Source organism: Aulostomus chinensis, chromosome 16 (genome assembly GCF_037954235.1).
Source record: "Aulostomus chinensis isolate RoL2024-O1b breed Wild chromosome 16, RoL_Achi_v1.0, whole genome shotgun sequence".
NCBI classification, from domain to species: domain Eukaryota; kingdom Metazoa; phylum Chordata; class Actinopteri; order Syngnathiformes; family Aulostomidae; genus Aulostomus; species Aulostomus chinensis.
This window is the reverse complement of record NC_141335.1, coordinates 18,303,883-18,322,936: the sequence shown is the minus strand read 5'-3', so window position 1 is coordinate 18,322,936 and position 19,054 is coordinate 18,303,883. Positions and strand designations below refer to the sequence as shown.

Here is a 19,054-nt window from a genome sequence, read left to right as displayed (position 1 = left end):
TGATCTGACTCTGACTGCAGAATCATTAATACTTTACCGGCAACCAACAGATAAATCTAACCATGCTACGATGTTTTCTACTCTAAGCTGTTGTCTGAATGCCTTGCTACTAACCTTCCTAGCTGTCCCCGCTAATGGCAAGATTACGCCCATGCTACGCTCATGATCCTCTGCCAACATTTTGAAATTTGCTCAAATGTCTGTTGATGGTCAGTCTTAGGTCTCAAAATCAGCTCAGGGTACAGCTCAACCTACATGTACTATCTTTTCCATATAGCTCTCTGTATGAATGCAATGTAACTGACAAAATTAGCCTCTCACTTGGCGCTAATCAATATTATTATGTCCTGGAGGCATACTCCAGGTATGTGTGAAATTACAGTCATCAGACATTTAAATGTGGAAACAATGAGTAAATGTTGATGGGCTTTTACAGCAAAATGTTCAGTTGGATGTTTTCATCTAGCATGTTGGATGTAATGGTCACTTGCATGTCGGGCATCAAAATGGCTGTCAACATCCAATGTAAGCAACTCCAATTTAATGAAGCACCTCTCGACGGCCCACACTTCTACTAAACTAGTGGCCAGAAACCCGTTGACACTGCTAATGGTGATAGCAAGCCAGGTGCTGTTAAGGTGAGCTCCGCTAACAAAGAAAGACAAGGAGCCACGCCGTCAAAGCAGCCAAAGCTGGATTTTTCTTTACCCCGCCACAAAAACTTGTGACACAGACAGAACTTAACAAACTGATAGGCCATTATTTTGCTGTCATTGTCAACAGTTGATTCAGACTCCTTCAGAGCCCTCATAGGCAAAATACCGAGGAGAGGAGGAGAGGAGGAGCGGCTCCGCCGTGCAGAAAGATATTTTCTAAATACATTGATGAAGAGACCGCTAAAATGAACGTCAAGCTCAAAAAAGGATTTGAACAGTTATAAAAAACATCCAAAATCATTGACATTTTTAAACTTAAAAGAAAAATGAGTAACACCATAGTTACTTTCCCTGGTAACTAGTTACTTTCATAGTGGAGTAACTCAGTTATGAACGCAGTCACATATCCATATATGCCAGAGCAAATGAAAATGTAGTTAAGTTATTATTAGTGTATGTGTGTGTGTGTGTAGTGATGGTGGACCAAAATGGAAGAGGGGTTGGTTGCAATGCTGAATAATGCCAACACGTCTTTAGTTTACATGCAAACACATTGGTCACCATCACGCTAAGAGGTAATAAGTGGGAAATGAGTTTGTATTATTAGATGGGCAGATACAATACAGTCAAGGTTATATATACATAAGAGTGCAGTGATACCACCCTCTATTTCAACATGTAACATATCAATAGGCCTCTATTTAATGACCGAATATAGCGGCCAAATAAACCTACACTAGATTTACAGTGCTACCATAAAGTGCTGTCACAACTCCATTTGATATACAGCTGGCTTAACTTACGACTGGTAAGCATCATCTTCATAAAAGCAATCTTTGAATGGTGTGCGTGTGTGTGCGTGCGTGTGTTTTCACCTTTACATCCGAAACCTCTGAGTTGAAGATATTACATTTGGGAGTCCCTATCTTGTAAAATCAGCTCTACCGGGGATGAGCTGCGACCTGGCACAGAAAAAAAACGACATGGTTAAGCACAGGTATTCAGTGTTTGATGACATATCCATTCCAATATTTGTCAGCTGTTTATTTATTTATTTTTTGTTCAGGCTTGAGCATGAATGATGTTGATCCAGAAGATGGGTGTTAAATATGATAGCTACTCAAAATACAAAGCGGTACTATTCAAATTCATCGCGGACACTAACATTTGAAGTCGGTCGTATATGACAAAGTACAGTGTGTACTTCCTCCACTGTATTGTTGCCGACACAAATCATGTTGTTTTTGCTACATTTTCTGCCACATATTCAAGTTAATAAAAGTGTTACCATAATTGTTCAAAACTGCATTGATTGATTTGATTTTTGATAACAAAAAAAAATAGAAAATGAAACCGGGACACATTTTCCAAAGGATGGATTTCCACACAGATTGTTTTTTTTTTGTTGTTGGTTTTTTTTATTCCTTACCCTCCTTCAATCTTGAACTTACTGGGCCATCTGTAAAAAAAAAAAAAAATTGTTCATGCCTGACAAATTAAAGGTCATATAAAAATAGATATACAACAGGTAAGATAACCTGAATTTTGTTGCATGTGTTTCTTCTTTTTTTCAGTTTCACTTTTAATCTTGTGATTGAGAGGTTCATGGGAGACTTGGTTGTTGATTGCTTATCAAATGTTCTCTCAAAAATCGTTCACAAATAAACCAATATTACCCAAAGTGTATCTCTAATCAGGGTCATTCTGAAACATTCTGAAATACCTGAAATTAAATCAAAAGATGCACTGTGTGTGTGTGTGTGTATGTGTGTATGTGTGCATGTGTGAATGTGTGTCTGTCTGTGTGTCTGTGTGAAAAATTCAGAGCAAAAGATTGCACATCCAAAGCAGATAACTGTGTGAACATTTCCAATAATTGTCTCACATTGTGACTAACACTAAAATAACAGAAAGCATGAGTTTTTATAGTTCCTCAGTGCATCTTAGAATTATATTTTTCATATGTGAGGTCACTTTGTCATAAATCTTTATTCAATTGCAAGTAGAATCAGTTATTTTTTTTCTGATTCAATAATTAGATCTAAACATCCTGAAATTGTTTCCTTGACCATAAAATATTGCTTCACATTTGCAAAACATTGTTTCCTTTTTTCTCAGGTTTTCTAATGAGTGACAAACAATTCCAGGCAGGACGTATTTCTGACCAAGAATTTGTAAAATATATCTTATATGCTTGTCAAGTCATCGACACTAATGTTGGGATTTTTTTTTTTCAATTTTGTTCCCCAAACAATGATGACAATAAACTGCGTCATAAATATATGAGAATAAAACCAAGGCTGATCCTGCATGCATATAATTATGCTTCTTAACAGTAGTATTTGTAGAAATTATACATGCAGCACAAGAAATTATATTACTATCATTTAGAAACCATAAAATATCATGCAACTGTGGTAATGATTATGTGTGACTTTGGAAAGTGTTTTTTTACTTCAGCCAACTTCCTCTGTAACAGGCACACACACACATACACACACATACACACACACATATACACACGCACATGAAGAGACAGGTCAAATGTACAATGCCAGAGATGGTTACATAAACCAGATGCAGCTATGACATCTCAGAGTTGTGTGTGCCTTTTTGTGAATGTACATGTGGTAAGAGTACATGTATGTGTCTGTGTGTGTATGTTTGTGTGTATTCAACTTTCATCACAAAAAAACCCACGAGGAACCTTGTTTGTTGTCTGCATACCACAAGGGAAACACACACACACACACACACACACACACACAGAGGGTCGACAAGTTGAACACATCAAACAGCAAGACACAGACCTCGCACGATGCACTTTATCCTGTGTGTGTGTGTGTGTGTGTGTGTGTGTGTGTGTGTGTGTGTGTGTGTGTGTGTGTGTGTGTGTATGTGTTTGGTGAAGGACTTTGGTGTACACTACTTCCCCATTCTTCATTGCACTGCCACAACCAAATAGTGCTCTCTGGTTCATCTAAGAGAGACAGAGGACGAAGGAGGAGGAGAAAAATGTACTAGAGGAGCCAGAAAAGGGGAAAAAAAAAGGTGTAAAAGGCACACACACACTTACTCTGGTCAGCAGATCTAATAACCAGACAATATGAGACCCTTTAGTGACTTGGCTGAGTTTAGGGTGAACCATAAAACATCACTATGAAATGCTAGCATCCTCCTTTTAAATCTCCCAAACATCAGCCAAATCTCTCACCATGCAGTCACAACTATCTTTGTTCAAGTGCAAATGTGTGTGTGTGTGTGTGTGTGTGTGTGTGTGTGTGTGTGTGTGTGTGTGTGTGTGTGTGTGTGACTTGTAAAGGTAAATTTGAGAATTTGAGAGCATCAAGAGAACTGTGATCATGCTGAGAAAGAATTTCAATCACCTCTCAACCACGAGTGAGTGTGGTGTGTTATTTCCAAAAAATAGTAGTCCGTGTCTGAGAGAATGACATGAAAGATGACGGAGCCCAGCAAGCTTTATTCAAAAACTCAAAGCAATGGAAGTGCATTAGTGTAAATGTGGCTAAACTGTCCAAAAACCTGAAAATAACAGAGGCAGCTTTCCCAGACAGCTTTCAAATGCTGGTTTGTTCCACATGATTTTCAATTTATGCAGAAAATACAGTTCATACCAGCTTAAAACATTTAGCTGTACGTCATTATAACACACTTAAAACTACATTTTCAGGCCAGGCAATGTTACCACGCCATTCATAATAATATGGTCTAAACCTGCTATATAAAATATGGTTCTGAAAACTGAATTAATGAGTGGTGAAACATAAACGCAAATGTCTCCATACAAGGCACACATTTTGCAGAATGTTTTTATGGAGTATTAAAATAATTTGAATTATATTGGAGATTTAGGAAAAAAGAATGGGGATGATTCCTTTTATGGAGTTCCACACTAACTAATGGGGGTATATATATATACATATATATATATATATATATATATATATATATATATATATATATATATATATATATATATATATATATAAATAACATTTGGGAAGACAACACACAAAGAGAAATAGTCTTAAGGTTTTATTATGAAGTACATAACTATTAGATGGATTGGACTTGTTTTAGACATTTAGACTTTTCTGTAATCCAGTCTATTCAGTAACTATTTACAAATATTGTCAGGACATGTATGTTACTGACTAAATTTGTTCTAGCTTTAAATGTTGACTTTTTGGTTTCCAGCTGAAATTTCTTTGAATGGATTGCCAAAACTTGAAGGTACATACTGTATATTTGTTATCCCTGCAGAACAAAATTGAACTCGTTAGGTTTTTTTTTATTGTGGTAATGAATGTGTGCCAATTTGTGCTGTTCACAACATTTGAGCTACATTTCTTGTAGTAGGATCACGACCAACTGTCCTGTGTTACCAAACTCTGAGGTTGAGTTTAATATAAGAACTGGTAATCCCATGTGACTGTGGACAATTTATTTTATAATTTAAATTACACTTGATCAGGGACTTTTCAGTGGGAAGTTCTGAGTTTGTTCCTATATGGCGTCAGGTAGCTGTCAAAATCATGAGAGCGCAAATACAAACTAAACGAGCACAGGATCAGACATTGAGGGCATAAAAAACATAACATTGAGATTTCCTACCAGAAATATGTCACGGGGGTAAGGCTCGTCAAGATGATTGCCGATCGAAGTTCATCTGCGGAATACACCTGTTAATGGTCAGCTGTTTAAATCAATTTTTCTTCGGCGGTAGGTGGCGGTCATGCTCCGAACATGCCATAAAACCACATAGAAGAAGAAGGAGTAGAAGAAGAAGTTCGCCGACATACACCTGTTAATGGTCAGCGGCACCAAAACTAGCCAGCTCCATGATTTGATTCTTATTTTAAGTATTATTGTGTGAAGTCCTATTTAGATCAACAGTTGGTAGCAAACTGTCTCAACACAGCAACAATCTCCGGAAGGTATGGAGTCACATAAGAAAACTGATTTAAGCAGCTGGCCATTAACAGGCATATTCTGCCGACGAACTTCGATTGGCAATCGTCTTGTCGAGCCTTACCCCCTTGACGTATTTCTGGTAGGAAAAAATATAGAGAGCGAAAAAACATCCCAAAGCCAGCGAGCGTGTAAGTTAGAAGAGAGAGCGAGCAGCGCCGCCGTCTCACAACTGCTCTCTGTCACAATTTACAAGCTCGAAACAAAACTTTAATTGCCACAAGATTATTTTTGACCTTTCAATGTTGTGTTTTTTATGCCCTCAATTCCTGATCCTGTGCTCGTTTATTTTGTATTTGCACTTTCATGATTTAGACAGCTATCTGACGCCATATTCCTATGCTCCTATGTCTTTGTCTCACCAAAAACATCTTTAAAGTAAGTCTTTAACCATGGTCTTTAAATAAAAGCTATTTTCCTGAGTCAGTGTAACCTATTAATAAAGGTTTCAAGGTTTTGCAGTTAAGAACAATCATGTTTTCCAGTTTTCATCTTCCACCACCTTCCATACTTGGATAGGTGCATTTCGTTGCCTGACGTGGGTTTTTGACAAAATACCTGGAAAACGAATGATATTCCCATTAGCCTGAGCTGTGCTTTGTGTTTGATGCTAAACATCAAATGTTAGCATGCTAACTCTAACTGTAACTGTAACTATAAATAAAGATGGCACAAATTGTCATTATAAGCATTTTCTTTTTTGCCATGAGACTATGATTTTAGGGTTCAGATATAGTGTAAAAAAGAGAAATGTTTTTAAACCTTTCTCCTGTGTTTGATGCCCTCAACCCCCGACTCGCTAACCTGTGTTGCACTGTGCAAAAATGTAAAAACATGCCTGTCATGATCATTACAACATTATATTCCATCACTGGTCATTCATTATTTTTAACAATCAAGGATCATCCTCCAAACTGTTGTGGCCTATAGGCCTTAGAATATGACCCACTAATTAGGTATATTATTAATTATCTCTGTGAAAAAGAGGTTTACTTTCTCCTCTATTCCTTCAGAAACAGCTTTTGACCTAGATGCTATGAAACTTTGTCTCCAGAGTTAATCAGAAATTTGGCCTCCTTGCATGCCAGTGGAAAAGGGGATACATCCATCCAGGCATTAGCATTAGAAAGGGAGAAACGGTGGAAATGAGAGAAGAGGAGAGATTGTTTGGCTGCCATCTTAACTGAGTGCCTAGCCAAGCCCGACCAGGAGAAAATATAAACCCCCGAGAATAAGGCTCATTTTGACTGGTGGCCAGTTAGGGGATAAGACGCTGCAAGGGTTGTGTTTGTGTATATGCGTGTGTGTATGCATATACTTATGTTTGTGATGTGTGAATGTGTGAATCACTATGCGTGCCTGCCATAAAAGTAGCCAGTCGGTTTACATCTGCCTGTCTCAGGTGTATATGTATGTGTCCAAATCTGCATCAAAAGCCTTCTTCTTCTCCTCAGTCTCCATACAGATGAATGTCATTAGCCAGGCAGCTAGTGGCAGGATGCTACTTTTACTCAGTGCAAGTGAGAGGGGTGACTTTGTACCAGTAAGAGAGGGAGAGGGAGAGAGAGAGAGAGAGAGAGAGAGAGAGAGAGAGAGGGGTCTGATACATGGACCAGACACAAATCCTCTTAGCAAAAAAAAAAAAAAAAAAAGGCTTTTGGGTGGCAGCTTAAATCAGCCATTGTGGCTCTACTTTAAGACTTCCTCTGATGCTTTTCTGCCTGGTGCTAATGTAAATAAATGAGCCCCAGTAGGAAACTAAGAAGGAAGTGAGGGCAGGAGGTAGAGGGGGGATCTTATTCCTTGATCTGACAGTGCAAAATACACGGCTGGCTTGACTGGCTACAACACCTTTCTGCACGGTTGGTTGTCCTTTGTGGGTCTAGGTGAAGAAGGACAGATTAAAGAAAATTCTCTTAAGTCAGATCATTTCATGATATTTTTTCTTCCACAGGCATCTACCACTGTAGGATGGGTTTTGTCCTGAGAAACTAAAGGTAATGTAATATCTCCTCATGGTCTGCTGGCTGTCCATCCTGTATGTGAGGACATAAAACCGTATATTTTCTTCCTTGTACTTTTAGATTTCATGAGGCCATATTTAAGGGATCTATAGCACAAGGCATTTGGTGGATGGCACTATGTGTGTACTGTCAATCTGAAGTGTGTTCAGCTACATTTTTGTATTTAGAGGGCACATAATCAGGGTGGAAACAACAATGCAAAGAGACAGTCATTAGACACTTAATTATTCAGTTCAATTGTTGTGTTTCAGGTGTGACATTGCTCAAACCAATCAGTGTGCCTCCTGTTGTGTCACTCCCTTTAATGCCCAGGTTCTGCCAGGACTTGGTATGTTGCATTAATTTCAACAGGGGAGAAACGAGTGCCTCTCATCTGAAAGAACAGACCTCCATGTGCACCAAGTGAAGGTGCGCATGCATGTATTATGTTTACATAAGGGAGCAGCAGGCATCCACCGAAGCCGGCAGAGATGAAGCAGGCCCTGGAGGAGGTGGCAGCCAGGGTCTCAATGTTTTCTGGCTGCCATAGAACCTCAATGCAATGATTGATGCACCCTTTAAATAGTACTTCACACAAATTGACCAAAGACCAGCCTCTTCTTGGTATATGCCACAAACATTTCCTGGTGTTCTCAAATAACAATGGGCCATAGATGTGCCAGACCATGCCTCGTTATCATAATTTGCCAGTTAAAGGGCCAAGGCACTTGGTGTGAAAACATCATTTGCACCACCTTGACACTAGTAATAACGCTTGTGCCTGACCAAGGGCCAGAATGTGCCATTCTTAAAATAGGGCCCATGATGTTCCTTGGTATAAGTTATGTTTACTGAAGAAAAAATGTTACTAACTTCCACCATATTGTTCATTTGGTCAATGAGGCCTTACAGTTTTTGGTAGGACACATCAATGTCTTGGAGGGTGGAGCTTCTGAGGGAGCACCGGGGAAGGATGTAACATTTTTATGTTCAAAGTTGGCTTTGGACTGATAATGTCACCAGCACAAGGTAGTAGCATCCCTATCTGGTATATTTTGGCTTTATTTTCCTAAAAAAAAAATAGGATAAAGTAGAGACTGCCTTTCATATACTGTGAAATGTTTCCGACTTGTCAAACCAGGACAAACACAGCTGTAAATCATAAAAGACTCTAAATGGAGCACAGCCATGTTTGTATTTAATGAATGGAAGGAAGGTTCTTTTCCAGATTCAGGGATCTTGGCTACTTCTTGAGGTGTGGATGGAAAAACTAAATTTAATTCTGTAAGATGAAGACATAACTAAATTTTTGTCTTTTTTTTACCACAACCTGAGCTATGTAAATATATATTGCAGAAATTACACAGGAATACTTTGTACCGTAAAGTCAAGAAAAAAGTAACAAGGAGCCTGTAAAAGCGATCAATATCAGATCAACGATATCAGTTCTTTCAATGACGCTAGGGGGATTCCTGTAGTTCCAAAATAAGGTTGATAGTTTTTCCTCTTTCCTATCAAGGCTCTTATGAATGTTTTTAAGATGAAGGAAAGAAAGCCAACTGCAAAGATATTTTTTTTCTATCTTTCTGCCTCCATCTGGCGTTGCCACGCTGCCAAAGCATTGGCTCCATTTTGCTGAAAGAATGACACAATAATCCAGTTTAATGTTGATAAATAAGGGTGGGTATATGTAAATGTATATATAAGCAAACATGCCTATATGTTCCTGGAAGATACCCCTGCAACACTGACCTTTGCATTGACCCAATGACATCATATATTCCCTTAAAAGATGTCTTGATGCTCTTTCTTTATTGCAAAGTCAACATAAACAGCCCAATCACGACTGCAGTCAACATAAGCATAGCTGGAGGGCCCACATCAGCGAACACGCAGACAGAGACCATCATGTACTGTAATCATACCATTGTACCATATTCATATTACAAGCACACACACTGATCCGCGAAGATCAACCACATGCCACAGACAGGGAGGGAGGATCAATGAGCTTAATAGGAAGTGACACAAAACAGTACCAGATGGCCAATCAGCATTCAAAGAGGTTGGATGTTACCGTGGGAACCCTGCAGGACAGTGCTGTCTTCATTTGTGCTTTATTGTATATTAGCTCCTAGTCACTGAAACATTAAAAAGCCATTGCAAACCTAAAAAACATCAGATCCTTTGAATAATGTTATCCAATCATGACATTTTTCTCTAAAATGGGTCTGTTTCTGCAGTAGCCTATCCCAACATGGATACAAATAAGATTAGTTCAGACTCAGCTGCAGTAGACATGAAATGCTTAGTGGTCCAGACACATATAATGTAGTTAATTTGGAGCTGAGTTAAAGTCTAAAGGGCCATCCACACCATTGATTACTACAGCAATAACTATTGTGGTGAAGGGTAGTGATTTTTCTTTTCTTTTTCTTTCCTTTTTTTTACTGAAAAATGGGTATTTTAAATCTCAGTAATCCCAGAAAAAACAACAACAAAAAAACCTCAACATTCATTCACCAGGACATGCAAGGAAAAGCAGTCTTCTCACAGTTCAGGTGAAGTTCAGTCTATTCCTCCTCCAACCCGGGATACATATAATCCATGAGAGCCAACCTTACCGGCTCAAATTGACCTATCTGGTCACAGATTAACCACATGTAGTTATGTTTTTTCATGTCAGGAAATTCTTTCTGCAATACAATACCATTAACAGATCGTTTATACCTCAGCCAGTACCTGGCTCAATTGATTAGTCATTCTATCACACAATAATTGTCCAATCACATGTGATAATCAACCTACACTGTAAGGCCCCCACAAATTACTACTGCAGGTAATTACTTAAGTTCTTGTACATTCAAATATCCATCCTGTAAATCCATCAAATCTGAGTTATCCCAAAGATATCATTCACGGCTGTCAATTTACTTTCTGTGTGAACTCCACCATCCACTTGAGTTGCAATGATGTTAAAACCATACCCTACACAAAGTTGCAATAGTCTTGTGAGAGTGGGTCAATCACTGTCACAAAGTAGCTGTGCCTGTTTTCCAAATGTTGTGCCTTGTTTGTAGGTCAGCCACACACACAGCCATTCCAACAGCTGTGTATAAATTGCTTAGTAAATACTCAGAAATGCAATTTTGACCTTACTTTTCTCAAGATATGTCCTCTCGCACCAGAAAAATGCCACATGAACATGTGAGCAACATTAAGCGTATGATTTTCAACGGAGTGGATATTGAAGAAAAAGTTGGAAATGTCTTTTTTCAGTCAGATGTACTTACCACCACAGCATGTCAATTATTTGTGTTGTATCAAGACAGCCTGTTTAAGGAAAAGCAAAGTGTAGTAAATTCTGTCAGCCCAAATTACTTTAACTCTCCCAAAATTGAAATCCCGGCACCATGCCTGGAGCAGTCAACCCCTGCGTATACAAACAGTCCTGCTGCTCTCATTATAATATAGACATCGATCAAACAGTGATATGTTAACTTTAGTCAAATATTCAACAACAATATTCAAATTTCATAGAATTAACTTCTGGTAGCACAATTACCTTCAATTCTGGCAAGAAAATTGTGTGGTGAGGAGCAGCTCACAGACGCTGTTTAACAAGCCAACTAGCAGTTTGTTCGAAGTGTCCCGATTTCCTAAGTTTGCAGTTAAACATCTGAAATGTGCATAAGGAATGTTTCCAAAGCACTTTGGATTGTATTGCTGCAATTAAATTGTATGAGGGATGCTTTGTCTAGCTGGTGTTGAAGAACATCATTTAGCAGACGCGCTAATGATTATTTCATTGTCAGTGTTAGAAAATGCAACATTCATTGAACTTTTGCCTTCTTTTTCTCAATGTTTTATACAGGCAATCAAGCACTTGACATTGAGCTTTACAGTGATACAGCAAATCTTCTCCTGCTGGCTCGCAAAGCCTCTTCCGTGTTCTAAAGCCTGCGTAATGTAGACTCTCATGGCTTATTGCTAAAGTATGTGATGCAATGTGAAGGAGCTGACGTATGATAAGGGCTGTGAGACAGGTGTTTCTGCAGCATTGAAGTTCGCCTTGTAAGTGCCCCAGGATCAGCTAAACTTTTGGCAAGCATTTATTAAAAAAAAAAAAAAATCATATTTATTCCAAAAGATCCTTCCTCAACCTCATGAATGCCAGTGTTACATTTGCTCTCCGCTATATCTGTTTTGTTCCCATCAAGCACCGGTAGCAAACCACTGGAAATGAGTGGGGGATTCATTGCACTTTTTTTAAAAAATTCTGACAAACAACTACTCAACCTTAGAGGAAAGGCTGGCTACATCCTGTTGAGCCGAGCAACTTCAGCACTAGTGTACACGCCATTCATTTCAGTGCCGAATATGTTTGCTTGCTGCCGTCTTTCTCTGTCAGTCGCTCTCTCTCTCTCCAGCCCCCTCATGTCAGAGAGGTTCACATCATCCTCGTTAAGCGTTTGTCTCCAGTCTAACTCACAGATGATTATTCATTTAGCCGCTTTAGACAGCTCCCGTCAACCACAAGGACTCCGTTCATTCACCAAGGGACAAATCAACACTCTTTTTTTTCTCCTCCTCCTCCTCCGCTTCAGTTCTTTCTCCACTACCCGTCTCTCTCCTGGGCTATTACACTGAGTGTTATGTTTACTATAACCTGCATGCTTGTTAATTATAAATCACTGGGTGCTCTTACATTCTATTAATTGGTACCTCCTCCCTCGGTTTATGCAGAAGCGCTAGCAAATAAATTCAGGTACGGCTTCATTAAGTGGCACTCTAACAACAGATCTTGACACATGCTACACAGGCAATAAAGGAAGAGAGTTGGGAGGAAGGAGTGGAGGGCCTCAGCAACAGCAATCAGTGCTTTACAATAGCCGGTGGTGTAGTCTGACGGCCAGACAAGCCATTACTGCAGCCTTCACAGGGAGAGGAGGGGGGATCATCCAGGCATTGTTTGACTTAATTTTTTCGCACTACTATTCTAAAAAGACAATGCACAAAGTCCGTGCAGTTTTTTGGTAAGAGCAGTTTTATTTTTTTGGGGGGGGGGGGGGGGGGATACAGCTGGCTTGCCTTGAAGGGAGCTGCAAGTTAAATGTCAGTAGCGATTCGATGCTATATCGCATCATAATAATAAAACAACATAATCATTTGGGGCCAATCCATGATATCTTGAGGAGATTTTGACGCAGAGCAAAATTTCCTTTTTTCCCCTAAGAATATTGTGTGATATATAGTGTGTGTATATATATATATATATATATATATATATATATATATATATATATATATATATATATATATATATATCCCAGTTGCCTTTGGGCAAGAGGCAGGATGCACAGTCCATCGCAGGGCCAACGTATAGACAACCATTTACTCTCACATCTGCAAGATTGTGCCGCCCTTAATGGATATGTAGTTTTGAAAAATATCTGCTTTTGTAGAAATTCTAATAGAACTTATTTACATACCACATTTTTGTCAGATTTTGGTTGTTGATTTACAAAATATAAGGTTTAGTTAAGCCATAACTCCTAACCATGTAAAATTAAACAATTTAATTATTTTAACAGACATTATCTCAGGCAGATGAAGGTGGTAATACTTCACACAGAAGTATGAAGCAATTCACGTACAGACAAAAGCACAAAGAGAAAGAAAAACATCTCAGAAAAATGCTACTGAGGGTCCCCTCATGGACCTGAAATGACTGGGTACTGTATCACACCGGAGAGCTCCATTTGAGATAATTGGATGGATTTCATATTAATATATGCTCTGTCATTTAGCATTGCACACAGGCTTAACCTCAGCATGGGATTTCATCCCCTGCCAAGTCCTGCAATCATACACTTCACACTAATCATAATGATTGGAATACCATATTCCAGAGAATGCATGATGTATTTCACTGAAATCAAAAATAAAATAAAGAGAAAGATAGAAAGAAAGAAGGAGGGAAACATCTCCAGATTTTTCTCAAGTTATATTGAGGTGTTTTGGATTTGTTTAATCTTTTTTAGGTTATGCAAGTCTTCCTTTTTCATTTTCATTAATTCATATGAAAACAAAACTGTCACAAGCAAAATTTTGAACTTTTTGAAGTTGCATGAGAATCATAACATATTTCCTTGAATTCATTGATCACAATATGATAATGACATCAATATTCAAGCTGCACCTTTTCTGTCATATTCAACTTGGAATTTTTCAGTTCTGTCATTTTTTTATGTTAATGTGATTGTTTTGCTTGAGAAAATCAAAAACTTGTTTTGCTTATTGTTACTGTACACACAGTGAACATGTTTTCATGGGGCAAGATGCTGGGACATATTCAGCCATCATACTTATTTACCTTGCACTCTCAATCTTAACCAGACCGAGCTACGAAGGTGTCAACAACCAGGATATTGTATTTTCCACTAAAAAGAAAAGGACCTTCCAATGTTCCAGTTTTGATAGCAGAGGAATATTCACCAATTCCGTGATGTGCAGTCACTCTGTTATACTGCAGCTTCAAACAACAAAACTCCCAAGGAGCCCAAACCCCTGCTTGCTAGTGGTTGTTGCCATGTTCACTGTGTTTCTTATTTTTTGCATAAAATGTGTTTTAAAACATACTTAAATGAACTGTTCGGTTGTACAATAAGATCATTTTGCAACTCAGCCGCAATGTTTGAAACAACTGAAGCAGTACCAAGCCACTCAGTTTAACCAATCATACAAATTATTCGGGATATGATATTATAAAAATATGTTTTATAAATGTGTTGCTATATTGAGTCATTTTTTATCGATGTGGAATTCAATTTACAATTTTAGTAATCCCAAGCAACTCAAAATAATTTCACCCAAGCTCATACCCACAGCACACTGGGAAACCATCTCTCTAAACCAGCAAGGGCGGCAATGGCCACAACAGCAGTGGAGTCAAGTACTTCCCAAGAGCAGCCTCCCTCTTCCTTCTCTTTTGCTCATCAGCGAAACATTGCTTTCAAATAGCTGAAGAGGTTTTGGATAACTGTGAGGTATGACATAATTATCGTTGGCTTGGCTTTAATCACACTCTCTTTGGACTCGGCATTTTCTGACACCAAACAGATATGCTCCCCTGACTGAAAGAGGCCAATTTAACCTCCAAACATCATTCCGAAAGTCATCTGTCACCTCGCGATGGACATAGAGAAAGAAGCAGAAAATCAGAAATAAATAGCTTGGAGAATTCCTGCTCTGTAGTTTGGCTCTGTTGTTTTATCACTATCTTTTTTTTTTTATTCCTTTACTTTATGCACTTTTAATAAGTCTGAAAAAGTGTCAGTTTGATTCAAGTCTAACAAAGCTGAAAATGATTTATGTCAAATGATTGCAGGAGAAAAAAATAGGTAAGATTTGAGAGACAGTTTCAGTATCAGAGCTTCAATTAACCTGTATAGGATATCATTTGAGTGACTACTGACAGAAATAACTTTTATTTTTTTGAAAATCTCTTGAAATGTATTCTAACAGAATTAATCAAACAGCATTGAATTTGTACCCGGGAAGACCAGTCTAAACTTTTCTCAAAATAAATTTGTATCCTATGAGAGCTGGAAGTCTTCAGTTGCAAGCTGAGACCAGATATAATTGTTATGATCTTTCATCTTGTTGCTCTGTATCATCTCTTACAAGATTAGGCTCCTTGTATAGCTGTGATAGTGCTTTCTGATGATCTGCTAAAACGTTTAAATTAGTACTAATATTCCAATTTAGGATTTGAACATTTGTAACCCTTATTCTGAGAAAACAAACAAAACAAAACAAAAAACCCACTGTCGTACAGAGAAATGTTAATATTTGGTCTTCATCTGCCTTCCCCACCCTCAAATGGGTCAGAGAATGGAATGAAATGGGTGGGAGGTGGTGAGGGTCTGTGGAGGGAAAGTAAAAACTTCAAAGTGATGAAAGAGAGAAAGATCATGAACAGTACCACTCGCTAATGTTTTCCCAGGATGCAGCCATTCCAACCAGACCCCGGGCCTTTAATGCTGTCTCTGACAGACCCTTGCAAAGTAACAAGAAAAAGGAGCCATCAGTGGCCATGACCAGTTTGCAATCTCTGAGGTAATAAGGCCTGAGTCTGGACTGGGTCACATTCTGTTTCAACCTCAGAGGTACTTACTATGCATATGCTTAGAGAACTACATGTTGTATTGAAATAGGCAAAGTGAAGCATTACAGGATGAATACTAGAAGGAATTTGAAAGCTAAGATGTTGATACAAATTTATTCATGACCATTCTACATGAAGGACAAGGAATATCCATTTAAAATATTTGATGGACAAATAATTTGCTTAATAATCCATATATGAATGAAGTGAAAAGTATTTTAGCCTTTTCCCCTGATTTTTGACAGCACCAATTCATCCAACCTTGTCATCCTGATCATGCACTGAGGAGCATTGCTGAACACCACGATGCGTCCTCCATCACAGGTGATGGCAACGGCCGAATCTGTCACTAGTCACCAGGAGGACATTGTTTACTGGATGTTCATGATATTACTTTGTGGATGAGAAGCAAAAGTGCATGCTGAGAAAAATAAGAAAATATTAAAATGATTAAAATACGCCTCAACAAAAAGAAATAATAATATAAAACAAAGACATAGCAACTATATTAATGTAATTAACAACAAGGAAATAAACTGGATATGAAAATGTTCAACAATGCAGCTTGCATTCTGAAACATATTGATGAGAATATGGCCAAAAGTCAGTTTTCAATCAAAACAAGTTCTATTCCAGATTAAAACCTCTAAGCCTGAACCAGTCAGTTTTTACTGGTCTACAGTGTTTCTACTGGTTCAGGAGATCAGAAAAGTATTTCCATGTATTTTTTGTTTGTTTGATTGTTTTTTGCTACAACAGTTGCAGCAGCTCTCCAGCTCATCTGAAGCTTCTAAACAGCTCATCAAAGTACTGCAGCCGATTGGAGATCAATACAGCTACAAGTTTCTCTGAATTATGTTTTGTTATTAATACGTACAAGACCTCTATGATTTTGGAAGCGGTAGAAGAAAAACAATTAATCATATCCACAGACTAAATGCTGGATGATATTTGTCTGGAAAATCAAATTCAAGTTTGAAGTTTATTTGTTCACACTGGGTGAATCAAAAGTGAGTTAGTGAGTCAAGTAAAACTGAAAAAAATGCAAAAATTAATAGAACTGCAAATAATATTTGCAGAATCTCTCCCACATAGCAAAAGTCCATCCATCCATCCATTTTCTATCGCTTATCCTGTTCAGGGTCACGGGGGGGCTGGAGCCTATCCCCGTCGGGTGTGAGGCAGGGTTCACCATGGACGGGTCACCAGTCCATCACAGGGCCAACACATACAGACAGACAACCATTCACACTCACAGCCACACCTACAGTCAATTTAGAGTATCAATCAGCCTCGTCACCATTTGCATGTCTTTGGACAGTGGGGGGAAGCCAGAGTACCCCTAGTCAGAGATTGCAGGAGATGAATTGTGTTGTATTTATGTGCACTAGTAGTGTCGAAAGAAATCTCTAAAGCACCGTTTCCATTGGAGGATCAAAATGCTTTTTTGTTTAATTAACTTTATTATTGCTGATGCCTCAAATAAGTTTCCATTTTGGATTTCTCAAAACAGTGGACACATTATTGTCCATGTGAATTAAAATCTTAATAGTAAAATCAACACTATTCCTAAATAGAGGTCTGAACATCGATGTAACAACCTTGTATGTTTATCAATAAACTTCAAACTGATTTTTTTTATCTGTTATGACAAACAAAGCTCTTGATCTATTGACTTGTCATTCAAAACTCTGTAAAATAACACCTATCACACATGTTTAGCAATAATTGGTTTATGTATGTAGCAAATGAACTGATAACCTGGATTGGTGAAATTTTGATTAGTATATGCTAATAGTAATGGACATGAGCAACTAACAGACTAGATGTGTTTACGTAATACTACCTATATATTTCTAACAGTACCCTCTCTCCACAACTGAAAAATGTTGATGATGATGATGATGATGATGTTTTTAATCATCATGTACAGGAACTTAGATCTAATGATAGAGTTAAAAAACTGTGATGTTTTGTAATGACCCTTGTATCTTACACCCTTGCCTTGCTCAAGGTGTAGCATCTGTGCCAATACCAGCTTAGCACAAACTGAGTCAGTTCTATTGAGTTTCTGGAGTTCACTATAACTGGCTGAATGAACAACAAAAAAACAATGGACTGGTAAAAAAACAAAAACAAAACATAGCAGTCAGCAGCCATGTGCTTGTCTTGCACAACTAATGAGGTCAGTGTAGCTCGGTTATATTGATTATTGAGTGCAACTGTCACCTCAGAGTGCTCGCCGTACCCTGGACCCACACCAAAATATTCACGAGAAACCAAAGCAGCCGGCTGTAATTCATAAGCGCATCAAGTGCGACAATTTGAAGTTGAGGCAAGTTCAACTTTATGCAAATTAGTGTCAATATTGATGGAGCAGAAACCAATCACAGATCCGGTTCCAGTCTTTCTTTCCAGTCATGGGGGGGGGGGTGGGTCCTGGAGCCTATCCCAGCTGACTTCAGGCAAAAGACAGGGACGGGTTACAGGGCTGCAATAATCATCTTTGCCAAAATCCAAGGCCCTGCCTTTCAGATACTGTATCTATACTAAAAACGTGACATTGATCACAAAATACATGTGCCAGTGACATTGCTTGATCAACCAGCTCACAAGCTGACAGCAGCCTGGCCACCAGCAGCCAGCGACTACACAACTGCTACTGCTTGTCAATATTTTGCTTTGGGTCCAGCATTACATGTCTCATCAGACCCGATGTATTCTGGGTATTACTGATGAGCAACAGACCCCTTGACTTCCAACATAGGACTTTTCATTTGGAGTCTAGTTGAGGTGGAGGAAATTAACAGCCTGTTTGGTGCCAAAGTGTGCCTTATATTTTTTCTATCAGGAATTGAAGAACATGGCAAAGCACTGATATTTGACATCTTAGAATGAAACCAGCCTAGAATGACATGGAGGACTTGGGTCAGTATTTAAATCTTCAAACATGATGTGACAGGGCTTAAACAGTTTTTTTAAGTGATTTTCCTATAATCCAAATTAACAACCCTTACCCAAAGTGACTTTGTTGCCTAAACTTACGTGAACCTGACTCTTCTCTCCCTGCCCTTAACATTCTAACCTTGAGAAAACTTCTTTTACCTGAAAAGCATAGCCACTGAATGAATAACATATGGGAACAACATTAAAATGTAATTTCTAGTAGACAGGGTTATGATACAATAGATATAGAATACAGGAGGAAAAAATATATGGAAAAACATAAGGCA

At 38.4% G+C, this 19,054-nt stretch overlaps 1 long non-coding RNA gene across 8 annotated transcripts in view; it reads right to left on the bottom strand.

The window, feature by feature from the left end:
• Positions 1–19,054, bottom strand: part of LOC147247724 (uncharacterized) — a 361,363-nt gene that overhangs the window by 187,577 nt on the left and 154,732 nt on the right. For 6 of the 8 annotated variants that reach the window (XR_015109538.1, XR_015109539.1, XR_015109544.1 and 3 more), the window contains 2 exons: positions 2,086–2,115; positions 1,532–1,618 (listed from right to left, as the gene is read on the bottom strand). This is a non-coding gene — a long non-coding RNA (uncharacterized LOC147247724). Of the gene's footprint in view, positions 1–1,531; positions 1,619–2,085; positions 2,116–10,944; positions 10,985–19,054 lie in introns of all 8 variants that reach the window. The other 2 variants (XR_015109542.1, XR_015109543.1) reach the window with 1 other exon arrangement.